This window comes from Mesocricetus auratus, unplaced genomic scaffold (genome assembly GCF_017639785.1).
Source record: "Mesocricetus auratus isolate SY011 unplaced genomic scaffold, BCM_Maur_2.0 Super-Scaffold_100037, whole genome shotgun sequence".
Classification (NCBI taxonomy): Eukaryota; Metazoa; Chordata; class Mammalia; order Rodentia; family Cricetidae; genus Mesocricetus; species Mesocricetus auratus.
Genome location: NW_024429215.1, coordinates 8,592,553 through 8,609,372, shown reverse-complemented (window position 1 = coordinate 8,609,372; position 16,820 = coordinate 8,592,553). Strand labels below are relative to the sequence as shown.

General features: G+C 40.7%; 1 pseudogene; it reads left to right on the top strand.

Annotated features, from left to right (window-relative positions):
• Positions 1-15,492: 15,492 nt before the first annotated feature.
• On the top strand, positions 15,493-16,379 carry LOC121135382 (annotated as a pseudogene).
• The last annotated feature ends 441 nt before the right edge of the window (positions 16,380-16,820 follow it).

Genomic DNA, 16,820 nt, shown 5'->3' with positions numbered 1-16,820 from the left:
AACCAGGAGGGATGCTGCTGTCTTCAAGACATATCTCAATTGTCTGAGCATTATGATGAGTTGAGTCTTCTGCTGTGAAGGGAGACACTACTGTATCACAGTATAAGAGCTCGTCCTGGAGGACACTTCATAAACAGTTCAGAATATTACTTTGTACTTTGTATACTTCCCTGTGTATCATGAAGGACATGTATTAGTGATACAACTGTATCTTTCTTGGTCACCATGACAACCACTGTAACACAGTATGGCACATAAACATGAGCAAAGGTCACAAGGGTATATTTTTGTATCCTTTGAATGCAGCATCTTTCCTCAATTATAAAATCTGTTAAGAAATACAAATGAAGGTTAGAGGTGGCTCTTCAGAGGACTCATGTTCAAATCCAGCACCCACATGGTCATTCACAACCATCTATAACATCAGTTCTCCAAACTTAATTTCCTATTATACCTTTTATGGTACTGCATAAATGTGGTGTCAGACATACAGGCAGTTAAAACACTATACGCATAAAGTAAAACTACTGTATCTTTGAAAAGATGAGAAAACAAATTTATATCAGAAAATCATGTAACTAGAGTAACCATACCACAGCTTTTGAGAATGTTCGTACAAATCATCGAAGTGATAGAATACAAACTATTTCAAAAAAGTAACTAGTTTTCTCATCACAAATATGAATGACTGAATACCAGATTAACTCAAAAATATCAGTAACCCTTCCATATACAAATAATAAATAGGCTGAGAAAGAAGTCAAGGAAACAACACCCTTCACAATAGAAACAAATAACGTAAAATATCTTGATGTAACTCTAACCAAGCAAATAAAAGACCCGTATGACAAGAACGTCAACTCTTTGAAGAAAGAAATTGGAGAAGATATCAGAAGATGGGAAGATCTCCCGTGCTTGTGGATTAGTAGGATTAACATAGTAAAAATGGCCATCTTATTTAAAGTAACATACATATTCAATGCAATCCTCATTAAATTCCCAACTAAATCCTTTACAGACCTGGAAAGAAAAATATTCAACCACATATGGAAAACCAAAAATAAACCAGGATATCCAAAACAATCCTGTACAATAAAAGAACCTCAGGAGGTATCACAATCCCTGATTTCAAGCTCTGCTACAGGTAAATAGACATAAAAAACAACAGAATAATACCATAAAAACAGAAAAGTGGATCAATGGAATAGAAGAACCATATGTAAATCAATACACCTATTATCGCCTGATTTTTTTAAAAGAAGCCAAAATTATACAATGGAAAAATAAAGCATCTTTAATAAATGGTATTGGTCTAACTGGATGTCTGCATGTAGAAGAGTGCCTGAAGATCATACCCATCACCCTGCACAAAACGTAAGTACAAGTGGATCAAAGATCTCAACATAAATCCAAATAATCTGAACCTGATGGAGGAGAAGGTGGGAATAATTGCCTGAAAGCACCGACACAGGAGATGACTTCCTGAATACAGCACCAGGAGCACAGACACTGAGATTGACAATTAATTAATGGGACCTCCGGAAACAGGAAATATTCTGTAGAGCAAAGGACCCTGGCAATAGGACACCACAGCTGGGCACACAATGGGAAAATTCTCCACCAACCCCACATCTGAAACACGGCAAACTTCCAAAATACATAAAGAACTCACTTTACACATATACATGGAAAAAATTCCAGGGACAAAGTATTTCATTTATTTATTTATAATTTTCTGTGCCTTAACTATGTTAAAGAAGAAGCAGAAGCTGGAGATGCAACTGAGTCATCGCTAGCTTTCCCTGGCCACACTCAGAATGTGCTGATACACTATCACAGTCAAACCATTTTCACATATTCCCTTAAACTCTTGCCTTTGAAATCTCTTTTTTTAGTCAGTCTTCACCAATCAGCTAAAAATCAACCGTTCCACATAGAGATCTCCCACTAAATGTCATTTTCAGCTAAGGGCTAAGCCATGAAACAGACATTTCTTTGGAATGAAGAAGTCATTTACATAGCTAAGTAAGCAAGAGACAAAAAAGGCAACTACCCTAACCACTAATATTAACTTCATAAGAGTTAAAGTAGGTAAATGTATGAGAATAATAAATGCATGTATTTTTCATAACATGATATCTGGGGCTAATTAAATGGGAAATAACTAAGTGGATGGCACTAGGCTGTCTTTTTAATTATTTTTCTTGGTTTAGATTAGTTCATATGGAACTAGTAAGAACAGTTACGGCACCTTACATGATTTTGTAAAAGTGACAAGGCAATACCAAACTTTCTTATGCTTGGCATAGTAAGTGTTTAACAAATTCTCTTAAAATTTTTATTAGCTTATAATTAAAATCAAGCAGAGTGAAATAGAAAGACAGAGTCAGTAGAAAAAAATGGATTTTCTTAACAAAATGTAATTTCTTAAGCTATCACCAACTGGCTCATGTGCTATAGGAAACTAAAGTAAATAAACCTTTAAATCTTAAGGTTTTTTCCCACCCCGTGAAACCACTTTAACCATGTATCTCTTAGAATGTATTGTCCATTGTACTATTATTTCTCCAAATATCTTGTCTTCTATTTTGCAAACATTTATGCTTTAAGCAATAAGGTATGTTTGTCTTTACTAGAAATCTAAAAAAAGAGTTAAAGTAGGGAGAAGAGAACTTTAAGCAGAAATCTATCGTTGCAAGAATACTGCCTGCCTAGCCACCCCAAGGATGGATATGCTCACAGAGATGGAAACCAGATCCTGAACACTTACTGAAGAAAAACAGCTATGACTTCTTCTCCTCATGAAGATCTTCTCTGTGTGTCTATTTCCCTGAGACAGATCCAAGGAAATGCTTCCCCCTGCCGTATTTTCCATGGAACATTGTGTAGATGACTGAATGAACCCAGAGCACCAGTGCTCATATAGGAACTCTATCTAGAGTAGCATCCCTCAGAGAGGACATTACTTTGTCATCTGTGGTGCCAGTGACAGTGTTTCCATGGAGACTTTGGGATACCTCTCATGAAGGAAAAAAATGTCCTGTGGGCAAATCATAATTTTTACCTTCTGGTTGTTAATGATAATGTTTAGAAGTTTGTCGGATGTAAAGGAATACCTGCCAGAAGTTAGAAAAAGTTTTCATGTTTCCATTGGGAATGACTAAGCTTTGAATTTGTGATGTCATTAGATGTGCAGAGGTACACTCTAGGGTAGGTCAAGGGATATGTTGAATGTATCTCCTAGGGGGTGCATTGTGCAGAACTGTATCACACTTACAAAATTATGCTGGCATCAATTCCTTCAGGAAGACCATCATCACGTCATCAGGAGTCTTGTATTTTCCCATCTGAGGGGAAAGAGCCATGCTCAGGAGGTAAGCCAGAAGAGATTTAAGTCACATAGTGGCAGACAGCTGGATGATGGGGCGTGGGGCTTAAAGAAATACTCAAGAATTAAAGCCATTACAGCCAGCATACTTAGAGCAGAGACAGAAAGAAAGGTAGTCAGAGCAGCATGGCTGTGTTCTTGAAGAGCCTGTGCTAGGGTGTGGGAACATAGGAAGGAAAACTACAGTATTTCATCAAGGTGAAATTTGTCTCCAAGCCACTTCTTCAGCATGTCTTAAGGTTAGCCCATCTTCCTAGCTGTATTCCTTTCTTTTTGTTGCATAATCCATTGGCCAGGTTATTGACACATGTAACATAACTATTTAGCCTCCAATCATGTCAGAGGTTTTATTGTCTTAAATAGAAGTAGGTTTCAAGGAGATCTGATACACTAGGAAAAGACCAAATATAAAAATACTAGGAATATGGCCACTGAATCCCCCAGAGAGACCTGGAGGCAGACCAAAGCATGCATCATCTGCCACCATCCCAGTCTTAGAACCATACCCACTGGAAGAAGTAAGTTCCAGGACTTCTCCTGCCTTTCTTTCCCTGTTGGAGTACCCTAAACTGTCACCCCAGACGCGTTCAGCCACCGAGTGCCTCAGAGAGACCTAGAGGCAGACAGAGCCATCCAGCATCTGCTGCCACTGGAGTTTTGGACCTACCTGTATACACTGGGAGAGGAGAGGCTTGGACTCATACCCACCAGGAAGGCAGAGCCCCAACCAGCACCCACTTGAAGAAGGGAAGAGAGGATGACACTATAAGAACACGTTCAACATCAGAAAGACTTACATGACATCACCAGAGTCTAGAGCATCTAAACCAGCAACAAATGAATGCCCCCAATGCATGTGCAGAAGATAGAAATGACTTTTAAAACAACTTTATGAAGAGGATAGACACCCTCAAACAGGAAATAAGAAAATCCCTTAAATGTAAGAAATGCTGGGCAGTGGTGGCACACACCTTTAGTCCCAGCACTCGAAGGCAGAGGCAGGAGGATCTCTGTGAGTTCGAGGCCAGGCTGGACCGATAGCCTCCAAAACAATACAGAGAAACCCTGTCTCGTAAAAACCAAAAAAAAAAAAAAGAAATGTAAGAAAAAACAAACAAAAATGGAAGAAATGGGGGAAAGAAAAAAAAAACAAAACAGGCAACAAATTAACAAATCTCTTTTAAAAAAGCAGGGAAAGCCAACAAAAGGCAATCAAACAGATGAAGGAAACAATTCAAATAGTTCAAGACCTGAAAACTAAAATAGAGACAATAAAAGAAACAAAAACCAAGGGAATGCTAGAAATAGAAAATCTGGGTAAATGATCAGGAACTACAGATGCAAGCAGAAACAACAGAATAAAAGAGATGGAAGAGAGAATCTCAGAGACTGAAGATACACTAGAGGAAATAGATTCATCCACCAAAGAAAATCTTAAGTCCAACCGATCCTTAACACAAAATATCCAGGAATTTTGGGGCACCATGAGAAGACCAAACCTAAGAATTATAGGTATAGAAGAAAGCAAAACAGCCCAGTTCAAAGGTGCAGACAACATATTCAACAAAGTCACAGACGAAAACTTCCCCAACCTAAAGAAACATGTGCCTATAAAATTACAAGAAGCTTACATAACACCAAATAGACTGGAACACAAAAAAGTCACTTTGCCACATAATAATCAAAAAACCAAACATCAGAATAAAGAAAGATTATTAAGGACAGCAAAGGAAAAAAGGGGAGTGAGAGGGAACTGGGATTGACATTTAAAACAAGCTATTTAAAATGAAAATAATAATAATAAAAAGAAAAAAGAATCTAAAAAAGAAATTAAGTATGGAAATACTAAAATAAAAAAACACAAATGGACTTTGACAGCCCAGTACACATGGAGGGATGCTTTCTCAGCCTGGACACATGGGGGAGGGCCTATGCCTTGCCCCAGATGTTATGACATACTTTGGAGGTCCCCCATGGAGTGCCTCACTCTCCTTGGGGTTCAGAGTGTGTACTGATTGGCGGGCTGGGGGGATTTGTGGTGGCCAAAGGAGGAGAGGAGGGAGTGGGTGCTGGGATTGACATGTGAAGCAAGTTTGTTTCTAATTTAAATAAAAAGGGACAGGAAAAAACAGTATATAAAAAAGATCAGAATTCCATGTGGTGATATCTTGTTTGTACAAGTAAAGCTTGTCTGAATTTCATAGAATGGAGCTTTCCCTTGTTATCTATAGTCATGTTGAGCTTCTATTTGGCTGCATCTAAGGTTCTTGCTTAAATATCTGCTGCTACAACACATTCCTTGAGCTGGGGTCAGCCTCTGGTCCCCAGATGCCTTTAGATGGAGGATTTTTCTTAATAATGTAGTCTGTGAGGCCAGGTTCATTTCCCTAGTTCCTCAGTTGTGTTGGCAGCATCATGGGCAAAATTTAATCTTCTGGAGAAGCCAATGGGGGTACTTCCTTCAAAGAATGCTCCGTTTTGGAAACTAATGGAGATCAGCTGGTGTAAATAAGTAGTCTCACCTAAAATCTTGAAGGTTGGTACCATCTGCAGGTCATGAGGAGTGTAAATGTCCGTTTGCCTGGCTTAGCTTTGACTGGTGGGCTCTTTACAGACTCATCTGAAGCATATAAGGGCCATTTACATTCAGCACTTGAGTGATACAGGCATCTCTGGGAGCATCACTGAAGCCCACAACTGCATCAAGATGATTGACAAGATCTTCTTACTTGAGGGGGATTCAGGTCATCCCTGAATTCCATAATGAGGATTCTTTGTCTTTTGCTCAGAATCTTTTGGTAAAAGATGATGATGTTTTGTTAGTGACCTATCCTAGATCAGGTAAGAAAGCTCTCTCTCTCTCTCTCTCTCTCTCTCTCTCTCTCTCTCTCTCTCTCTCTCTCTCTCTCTCTCTCTCTGTGCATGTGTGTGTTTGTGATACTTGTGTTGGTTTGGGAGTTTCCCTATGTTTAGCTACTTTTCTATTGCTCTGAATATACACCATGGCTAATATAACTTATAGAGGAAAATATTTATTTGGGTGCTTGTTTATAGTTTCAGAGTGCTAGTACACAATTATGATGGTAGGGGACATAGCCATCATGCATGTCCCTCTTGTAGTAGCTTAGCGTTCATATCTGATTCACAAAGGCAGGCAGGCAGGCAAAGAGAGAGAGAGACAGAGAGAGAGAAAGAGAGAGAGAGACAGAGAGACAGAGAGAGAGAGAGAGAGGTGTCTCAGGTGTTCTTTAGAAATCTCAAGGTCATTGCCAGTTACACAGTTCCTCCCAAAATGTCCACATCTCCTCCAACAAGACCATGCTTCCTAATTCTTCCCAAACAGCTCCACTAGCTGAAAATGAAGCATTCAAACATATGAGCCTATGGGATCATTCACATCCAAATCACCACAATCTGTATATTTTTTCTCATGTCAGTCGCACCGTTTTGTATTTTCCTGTAAAATGCTTTGAAATCTGCAACACACTCTGTTCCCCAAACCTTGTCATGTTGGGCTCTTAGGAGGCACAAATAAGAATAATGGATTAAAATACTGCTCAAAGCGAGTTTTATGCTTGAAATTATGAAAGAATAAAAAAGAAAAATACACATAGCTTAAAACAAATGCTATTTGTGGTCAACATAATCCTTGGCCTGACTCCCCTGTCTACAGGTTAGGGAGGGGAGGGGGCTGAAAAATCCCCATCCTTGAATTCCACTGTAGGGGTTCATGTGACCAGCTTAAATCTCAGGCTACTCATGGAACACAGGCCATTTTATACTCAGAAAACATGTATGGCTTCAGACATTCCATAATATTAGGAGTTGTATGCCAGGAAACTTGGAGATAGACTCTACCACTTATCTATGTATCTATCTATCTACTATCTATAGATCTATTATCTATGGATCTATCTATCTATTGGTATATCTATCATCTACCAACCTATGTAGCTAGTTCTCTATGTATCACATCTAACACTGCTCCTGAAGCATAGATCCCCACATCAAATAAAGGTATAACTGGAAAGACACCAGAACATCACTATTTTGTCATTAATATTCACCCCATCCTATTTTATATCCATGACTTGCCGGGAAAGGTATCTCTTTTCATTGTTAATTTTTATAAACTAAAAACAATCTTATTTTACAAAACAATCCCAGGTCCCTCTCCCTCCCTTCCTCTCATTCCTCCAACCATCTCTACATCTCACCCTTCATTCGCTTCTCAGGGAGGGTGAGGCATTCCATGGCAGATCACCAAATTCTGACATCATTTGGGGCAGCACTTAGGCCTGATCTCATGTATCCAGGTTGAGAGTGTATCTCTCCATAGGGAATGGGCTCCCAAAGCCCATCCATGAACTAGGGATAAATTCTGGTTCCACTGCCAGAGACTCCATAGACTCACCAAGCCCCCCACCTGACACCCATATTCAGGGGGCCTGGTTGGGTTCTATGCTGGTTCCACAGCCGTCGGACTGGGGTCCCGTGAGCTCCCACTCGCTCAGGTCAGCTGTTTCTGGGGGTTTCCCCAGCATGGTCTTGATCCATTTGCTTCTCACTCCTCACTCTCCACAAGTGGATTCCAGTTGGCTCAGCGCTTAACTGTGAATCTCTGCTTCTGTGTCCATCAGCTACTGGATGAAGGCTTTATGGTGGCATTTAAGGTAGTCATCAATCTTATTAAATGGGAAGGGTATTTAAGGTCGACTCTCCACTATTGCTTAGATTCCTAGTTAGGGTCATCCTTGTGGATTCCTGGAGATTTCCCTAGTGCCAGGTTTCTCGTTAAGCCCATAATGGCTCCCTCTATTCTGGCATCTCTTTCCTTGCTCTCCTTCTCTGTTCTTCCCCCAACTCGACCCTCTTGATCCCTCATCTTCTTCCCCTTTCCCCTCTCCCATCCTCTTTCTTTTACCTCTATTTTCCTCCCCCATGTTCCCAATTTACTCGGGATATCTTGTCCCTTTTCCCTTCTCAGGGGTCCATGTATTGTCTCTCTTAAAGTCCTCCTTGTGTTGTAGCTTCTCTATGGTTGTGGATCGTATGCTGGTTATCCTTTGCTCTATGTCTAATACCCACTTATAAGAGAGTACATACCATGTTTGTCCTCCCATGTCTAGTTTACCTCACTCAGGATGGTTTCTTCTAGTTCCATCCAAGATAGCTAAAACAGCCTTGTACAATAAACGAACTTCTGGAGACATCACCATCCCTGTCTTCCATTTCTTTAAGGGAGTTTCTCGTTTCTTCTTTAAGGGCCTCTATCATCTTCATAAAATTATTTTTTATTTTTTTAATTTATTTTCCAGTTCCAGGTCCCTCTCCCTTTCCCTCCTCTCCTCCCGTGCCCTCCCCCCAAACCCCCCTGTTATCCCCTCATTCCCCCAGGGAGGGTGAGGCCCTCCATGGGGGTGTCCATAGTCTGTCATTTCATATAGGGCAGGGCCTAGACCCTTCCCCAAGAGTTCAGGGTGAGAGTGCACCTCACATTGTTCTATGGGAGTCCAAAGTCCATGTGTATACTTGGGATGGGTACTGATCTGCTGCCCAAGGCTCAATAGATTACCTAGGCCTCCTCACTGACACCCAGATTCAGGGGGTCTTGTTCAGTCCCATGCTGGATTCCCAGGCTGATGCCTAGGATTCAAGAGTTAACCTTTGTCTGGTCAGCTGTTTCTGGGGGTTAAACCAGCCCAGTCTTAATCTCTTTGATCATCAGTCCTCCCTCTCTGTTACTGGCTTTCTTGAGTTCAGCTCATTACTTAACCAAGGGAGTCTGCCTCTTCTTCGATCAGCCACTAAATGAAGTTTCTGTTTCCCAGACTCTCTGGCCATAGGATTGTGGGCTGGCACTCCCCAGATCTATGTCTAAAATCCATATATGAGAGAGTACATGCCATGTTTCTCTTTTTGTGACTGGGTTACCTCACTCAGGATGGTTTCTTCTAGTGTCATCCATTTGTCTGCGAATCTCATGATTCCATTATTTTTTTCTGCTGAATAGTACTCCATTGTGTAGATGTACCACATTTTCTCTATCCACTCTTCGGTTGAGGGACATCTAGGTTGCTTCCAAGTTCTGGCTATTACAACTAAAGCTGCCATGAACATAGTGGAACAGACATCTTTGTTGTATGAATGGGCATCTTTTGGATATATGCCTAAGAGTGGAGTTGCTGGGTCTTGTGGTAGGTTTATTCCCATTTTTCTGAGGAATCTCCATACTGATTTCCAAAGTGGCTGAACCAGTTGGCACTCCCACCAGCAATGGAGGAGTGTCCCCCTTTCACCACATCCTCTCCAGCATAAATTGTCTTCGGTTTTTTTGATTTTAGCCATTCTGACAGGAGTGAGATGGTATCTCAGAGTTGTTTTTGATTTGCATTTCCCAGATGACTAAGGATGTTGAGCACTTTCTCAAGTGCCTCTCAGCCATTTTAGACTCCTCTATTGAAAACTCTCTATTTAGTTCTGCAGCCCACTTTTTAATAGGGTCCTTTGGTGTTTTGGAGACTTGCTTCTTGAGTTCTTTGTAAATTTTGGAGAGCAACCCTCTGTCAGATGTGTGATTAGTGAATATTTTTCCCATTCTGTGGGCTGCCTTTTTGTCTTGCTGACTGTGTCCTTTGCCTTACAGAAGCTTCTCAGTTTCAGTAGGTCCCATTTATTAATTGTTGATCTCACTGTCTGTGCTACTGGTGTTATGTTCAGGAAGCTGTGTCCTGTACCAATTCGTTCAAGGGTACCACCCACTTTCTCTTCTAAGAGGTTCAGTGTGGCTAGATTTATGTTGAGGTCTTAGATCCATTTGGACTTAAGTTTTGTGCATGGCGATAAACATGGATCAATCCGCATTCTTCTACATGCCAGTCTCCAGTTATGCCAGCACCATTTGTTGAAGATGCTTTCTTTATTCCATTGTATATTTTTAGCTTCTTTGTCAAAGATCAGATGTTCGTACGTGTGTGGGTTAATACCCGGATTTTCAATTCGATTCCATTGGTCTACCTGTCTATTTTTGTGCCAATACCAAGCTGTTTTCAGGACTATAGCTCTATAATAGAGCTTGAGGTCAGGACATGCCAATGAAGGTACAAGAAGCCTACAGAACACCAAATAGAGTGGACCACAAAAAAAAATCCCCTCGCCACATGATAATCAAGACTCCAAACATACAGAATACAGAAAGAATATTAAGAGCAGCTAAGGAAAAAGGTCAAGTACCATATAAAGGCAGACCTATCAGAATTACACCTGATTTCTCCATGGAAACTCTGAAAGCCAGAAGGTCCTGGATAGATATTCTACCTACACTAAGAGACCATGGATGCCAGCCCAGACTACTATACCCGGCAAAGCTCTCAATCACTATAGACGGAGAAAACAAGATATTCCATGACAAAACTAGATTCAACCAATATGTGTCCACTAACCCAGCCCTACAGAAAATTTTGGAAGGAAAACTCCAACCCAAGGAAGCTAACTACAACCAGAAAAACATAAGCATTACAGAATCCCTCTCTACCAACAGCCAAAAGAACAAAGGGGTGAAATTCCACACATAATTCCACCAACAACAACCATTGCAAATCGAAGAAGGATGAGCAATCAATGGTCATTAATATCCCTCAATATTAATGGCCATAACTCACCCATAAAAAGACACGGACGAGCAGAATGGATTCGAAGACAGAACCCTTCCTTCTGCTGCATACAAGAAACACACCTCACCCTCAAAGACAGACATTACCTGAGAGTTAAAGGTTGAGAAAATTTTATCAATCAAATGGGCCCAAGAAACAAGCAGGGGTAGCAATCCTAATATCTAACAAACTAGACTTTAAAATAAAATCAATCAAAAGAGATGAAGGAGGTCATTACATACTCATCACAGGTGAAACCCACCAAGATGAAGTGTCTATCCTGAACATCTATGCCCCAAATACAAAGGCATCCACATTCGTTAAAGAAACATTATTAGAACTTAAATCTCATCTAAAGCCCCACACAGTTATACTGGGAGATTTCAACACACCACTCTCACCACTACACAGGAATACCAGACAGAAACTCAACAAAGAAGCAAAGGGTCTAATAGAAGTAATGACCCAACTGCGATTAACAGATATCTACAGAACATTTCATCCACATAAAAAAGAATATAACTTCTTCTCACCACCACATGGAACCTTCTCAAAAATCGACCACATAGTTGGCAACATATCAAACCTCAGCAGCTACAAAAAAATTGGAATAACTCCATGCATCTTATCAGACCACCATGCTTTAAAATTAGAATTCAACAACAACACAAATTGCAGAAAACCTACAAACTCATGGAAATTGAATAATGCTCAACTGCACCATCCCTGGGTCAAAGAGGAAATAAAAAAAGAAATTAAAGACTTCCTCGAATTCAATGAGAATGAAGACACAACATACCCAAACCTATGGGACACTTTGAAAGCAGTGCTACGGGGGAAGTTCATAGCACTAAGTGCTCACATGAAGAAACAGGAGAACAGTTATACCAGAGAATTAACATCACAGCTGAAAGCTCTAGAACACAAAGAAGCAAACTCCCCCAGGAGGAGTAGACGCCAGGAAATAATCAAATTGGGGGCTGAAATCAATAAAGTAGAAACCAGGAAAACAATACAAAGAATCAATGCAACGAAGAGTTGGTTCTTTGAGAAAATCAACAAGATAGACAAACCTTTGTCCAAACTTACCAAACAGCAGAGAGTGAACACGCAAATTAACAAAATCAGAAATGAAAAGGGGGACATAACAACAGACTCCGAGGAAATCCAGACAATCATTAGGTCATACTTTGAAAACCTGTACTCCACAAAATTTGAAAATTTAAAGGAAATGGATGACTTCCTGGATAGCTATCACTTGCCAAAACTAAATCAAGAACAGATAAGCAATTTAAATAGACCTATAACCCCTATAGAAATAGAAGCAATCATCAAAAGACTCCCAACCAAAAAAAGTCCAGGTCCAGATGGCCTCAGTGCAGAATTCTACCACAAATTCAAAGAACAGCTTATACCAATTCTTCTCAAAGTGTTCCACACAATAGAAGCAGAAGGGTCTTTGCCAAACTCTTTCTATGAGGCTTCAATAACCTTGATCCCCAAGCCACACAAAGATACAACTAAGAAAGAGAACTTCAGACCAATATCCTTCATGAATATTGATGCAAAAATACTCAATAAAATACTGGCAAATCGGATCCAAGAACACATCAAAACAATCATTCACCACGATCAAGTAGGTTTCATCCCAAGGATGCAGGGATGGTTCAACATATGAAAATCCATCAACGTAATCCACCATATAAACAAGCTGAAAAACAAAAATCACATGATCATCTCACTAGATGCTGAAAAAGCCTTTGACAAAATCCAACACCCCTTCATGATAAAGGTCTTGGAGAGATCTGGGATAACAGGGACATACTTAAACATAATAAAAGCTATATACAGTAAACCAACAGCCAACATCAAACTAAATGGACAGAAACTCAACGCAATTCCTCTAAAATCAGGAACAAAACAAGGCTGTCCACTCTCTCCATTCCTTTTCAACATGGTACTTGAAGTTCTAGCTATTGCCATACGACAACAAAGGGGGATCAAGGGGATACAAATTGGGAAGGAAGAGGTCAAACATTCACTGTTTGCAGATGATATGATAGTTTACATCAATGACCCAAAGAACTCTACCAGGGAACACTTACAGCTGATTAACACCTTCAGCAAAGTGGCAGGCTACAAGATCAACTCAAGAAAATCAGTAGCCCTACTCTATACAGACGATAAAAGGGCTGAAAAAGAAATCAGGCAACATAAATTTTACAAGTTAGAACACGGATGTGTACTTGTCCTAGACTAGCATAAGTTACCCGAGCAATACATGATATATTGTTTTTCATTTAGTATCTTGTTTCCACATATTCATCAAAAACAATGGCATGTTTACCAGGAAAATATTGCACAATGAATGCTTGCTTCTCACAGAGCCAGTAATTGTTCTTTGTCTAAGACAATATTCCTGGAGGTCCAAATATTAATAAATGATTAGAAGATTCAATTATTGGATTTATCATATGAGTTTTTACTATTCGTCATTAAAGATGTCAAAACTAAGTCTGTTTTCTATTAAACCTAGTGAACTAAAGAATGTGGTTAGGGCTATTTAACTCATAGTGGTTGCCTGTATGTTCAGGATTGCTGCCTTACACAACAGATTCTCTAGATACTAGTGCCATCTATCAGGTCTGTGATAAGGATGAGTGTTTCAGAAAAGAAGTCAGAAGTGAAGTAACCCCCAGGACGCAGGAGAAGAACACTGGCTTCAGTTAATAGATTTGTCAGACTTTAATGTCCTGGGACACACATAGGAACAAATGGAATGAAACAACTTCCTGGAGAATAACAGACTCTGAATAACACGTTAATAGATTTCCAGAAGGACTTGATGTCTGCTTGATCAAGCAAAAGTGAACAGTGTGGAGAAAAGCACTCTCTGGAAAGACATAACAAATCCCTGGGTCTGCCCTTGGGTGCACCAAACCACACCTGACTACAAGATCAATTCAGAACTTAGATTCTCCCAAAGGAAACATGGAAAACTTTTTCCTAACTTCTGCCCAAATACTCATTAAGATCTAACAAACTCCTAGACACCATCGTTAATTGCCAGAAGGTAAAAATGGAGATTTTTCTCTGGGGATAAATGGGTTTTTTCTTCATTGTAACTATCCCAAAGTTTCCATTTGGACAATCTGACTGATACCACAGATGACATCATAATGAGCTCTCTGAGGGATGTTATATCCAGGCATATTGTTATTTTATGGGCACTGAAAACAAGGACTCTTCTAGGTCACCTTCACAACATTGCATGAAAAATGAGGAACAGATAAGTTCCTTGCATTCTTCCTCAGGCCAAGAGCTACACAGACAAGGTCTTCAGTGGGCAAGGCACTGCGAGAGATGCTTCAACAGGAACTGTGCTCAGGAGCTGTATTCATCCTGTGAGCATCCTCATCCTTGTGAGGCTCAGAGGTGGGATTCTCTCAACCACAGACTTCTTAAAATTCCCTTCTCCCTTCTTGACTTTATAGTCTCTTCCAAGCCAACACACATCATTTTTCTAGAATTCTGCAGTTGAATCCAAATGGGTAATTTTTTTTGTTTTAATCTCAAAGAAATGTCTCTTTCACAGATTGGCCTTCACCTGAAAACGGCGTTCAGTGTGACATCTGTATGTGGGATGGTAGATTTGAGCTGATGCATCGAGGCTGAGTGTTTCTAGGGAAAACATGTAACCAAGTAAGATGCAGACACAGCATCAGCTTGCAAAGGGTATAGTTGTGATTGTGTTAATGATTTTAGATGTGTCTGCGGAAAGCTGAAGATGGTACAGGTAAGTCTCTGGAACCTGAATGCTTAGAACAACAAATAAGATAGGCAAAATTGGGAATAAATGGGACTCAGTAGGAAATAGGGATTGTTTTCATATGGAGGATGCTTATGAAAACCCAAGTTCACCAGTGTGAAAAGAACGCTAGTGGCTTTATCAGAAAGAACTGGTGTTTTGTTACGTGGATGATCAGTATAAAATTTTCTCAAAAGCCAACAAGTTGATTTCCCACTATTTAATTCAGTTGCACAACTTTGGTGGTAGCATACAAACATTTATTTTTAACGCAATGCTAATATATATTAAATGTATTAATAGTGATGATGGAGTTGCGGACTCATGTGTCACTTTCCTGCATTCATATGCAAAGTCCATAGTGCAATAAAATGCATGTCATCCTGTTTCTGACATATTGAGTTAGAACTGCACAACTTTTATCTGGAGGTAGGAGGAATTCAACAAGCACCAAATTTTATCCCGACCAGCATCCATGTGTTATTTTCCTGGGAAGGTTCCTGAGGTATGAGACAGTAGCGTCTCCCCTCTCAGAAGAAGGAACCGCTCCAAAATCAATTGGTAATTGTGGAGAACAGGACAAAGAATTGAGGACAGCACTGTCCCACACGATTTTCACTCCAGTGTCCAGTGAAGCCCCCTCCATGTCTGCTGAAACTAAATCCCTGAAAACCACTGAGGAAGTGGCTCTTCACATCTCCTTGCTTTTCCTGTTTTGGGTTGGGACTGTGGCCAACATCTTCCTGTTTGTCCACAACTTCTCTCCAGTCTTCACTGGCATCCAGATGAAACCAACACAGATGATTCTCAGCCACATGGCTGTGGCCAATGCCTTGATTCTCCTCATTATTGGGTTTCCAAAACACATGGTGGTTTTTGCCCCATTCTATCTTATGACCGATCTCAGATGTAAACTTGAGTACTTCATGCACCTGGTGGCTCGAAGCACAAACCTGTGCTCCACCTCGGTCCTGAGCACCTATCAGTTTGTCACTCTTGTTCCTGGCAAGTGGGGTAGGGTCATGCTCAGAGGAAGGGTCCCAAATCTGGTGAGTTATTCTTGTTACAGTTGTTGGGTGTTCAGCGTTGTGAATAATGTCTACATTCCAATGAAAGTCGCCGGTCCACAGGAAACAGACAATGACACGGTTTCTAGAAGCAAGTTGGTCTGTTCCACCTCTGCCTTCGGTGTAGGCATTGTCCTCTTGCGTTTTGCCCATGATGCCACATTCATCAGCATCATGGCCTCGGCCAGCCTCTGCATGGTGCTCCTCCTACATAGACATCACCAGCGGATAAAGCACATCCTCACTCACATCCAGGACCACAGAGTTCACGCTGAGACCAGAGCAGCCCACACCATCCTGATGCTGGTTGTCACGTTTGTTAGCTTTTACCTCCTAAATGTTATTTGTATCATCTTACATAAATTGTTAATGGACTTTCGTATCCGGATAAGACATGTATGTGAAGTTTTGGCGGTAAGCTTCCCCACTGTCTCTCCCTTTCTGTTGATCTTGAGAGATCCTAAGGATCCTTGTTCTGTGCTCTTCCACCATTGGAAAAGAAACAGTCATTAAAAATAGCAAAGCATGCTTGTCTTTTGATAGCTGAGAGGCCAGCATCACCTGAATGTGGTTGTCAGTAAGGAAGCCTCAGCCTTCTTTGGGGCTTGGGGCAATAGATCAGCATTTATCCCTGGCATCCAGATGTACTTTGGGAGCCCAATGCACTTGTAGGGATGCTGTCTCTGACTGGACACATGGAGGAAGGCCTAGGACCTGCCCAGGGTGATATGACAGACTTTTGAGATCCCTCATGAAGGGCCTCACCCTCCTTAGTGGGTGGAGTGTTGATTTGGGGAGGAGTTTGGGGAGGGTTGAACAGTGGCATGAGAGGAGGGGAGGGAGAGGGAGCTGGGATTGACATATGAAGCAAACCTTAAAAAAATAGCAAACCCATGCATGTGGTG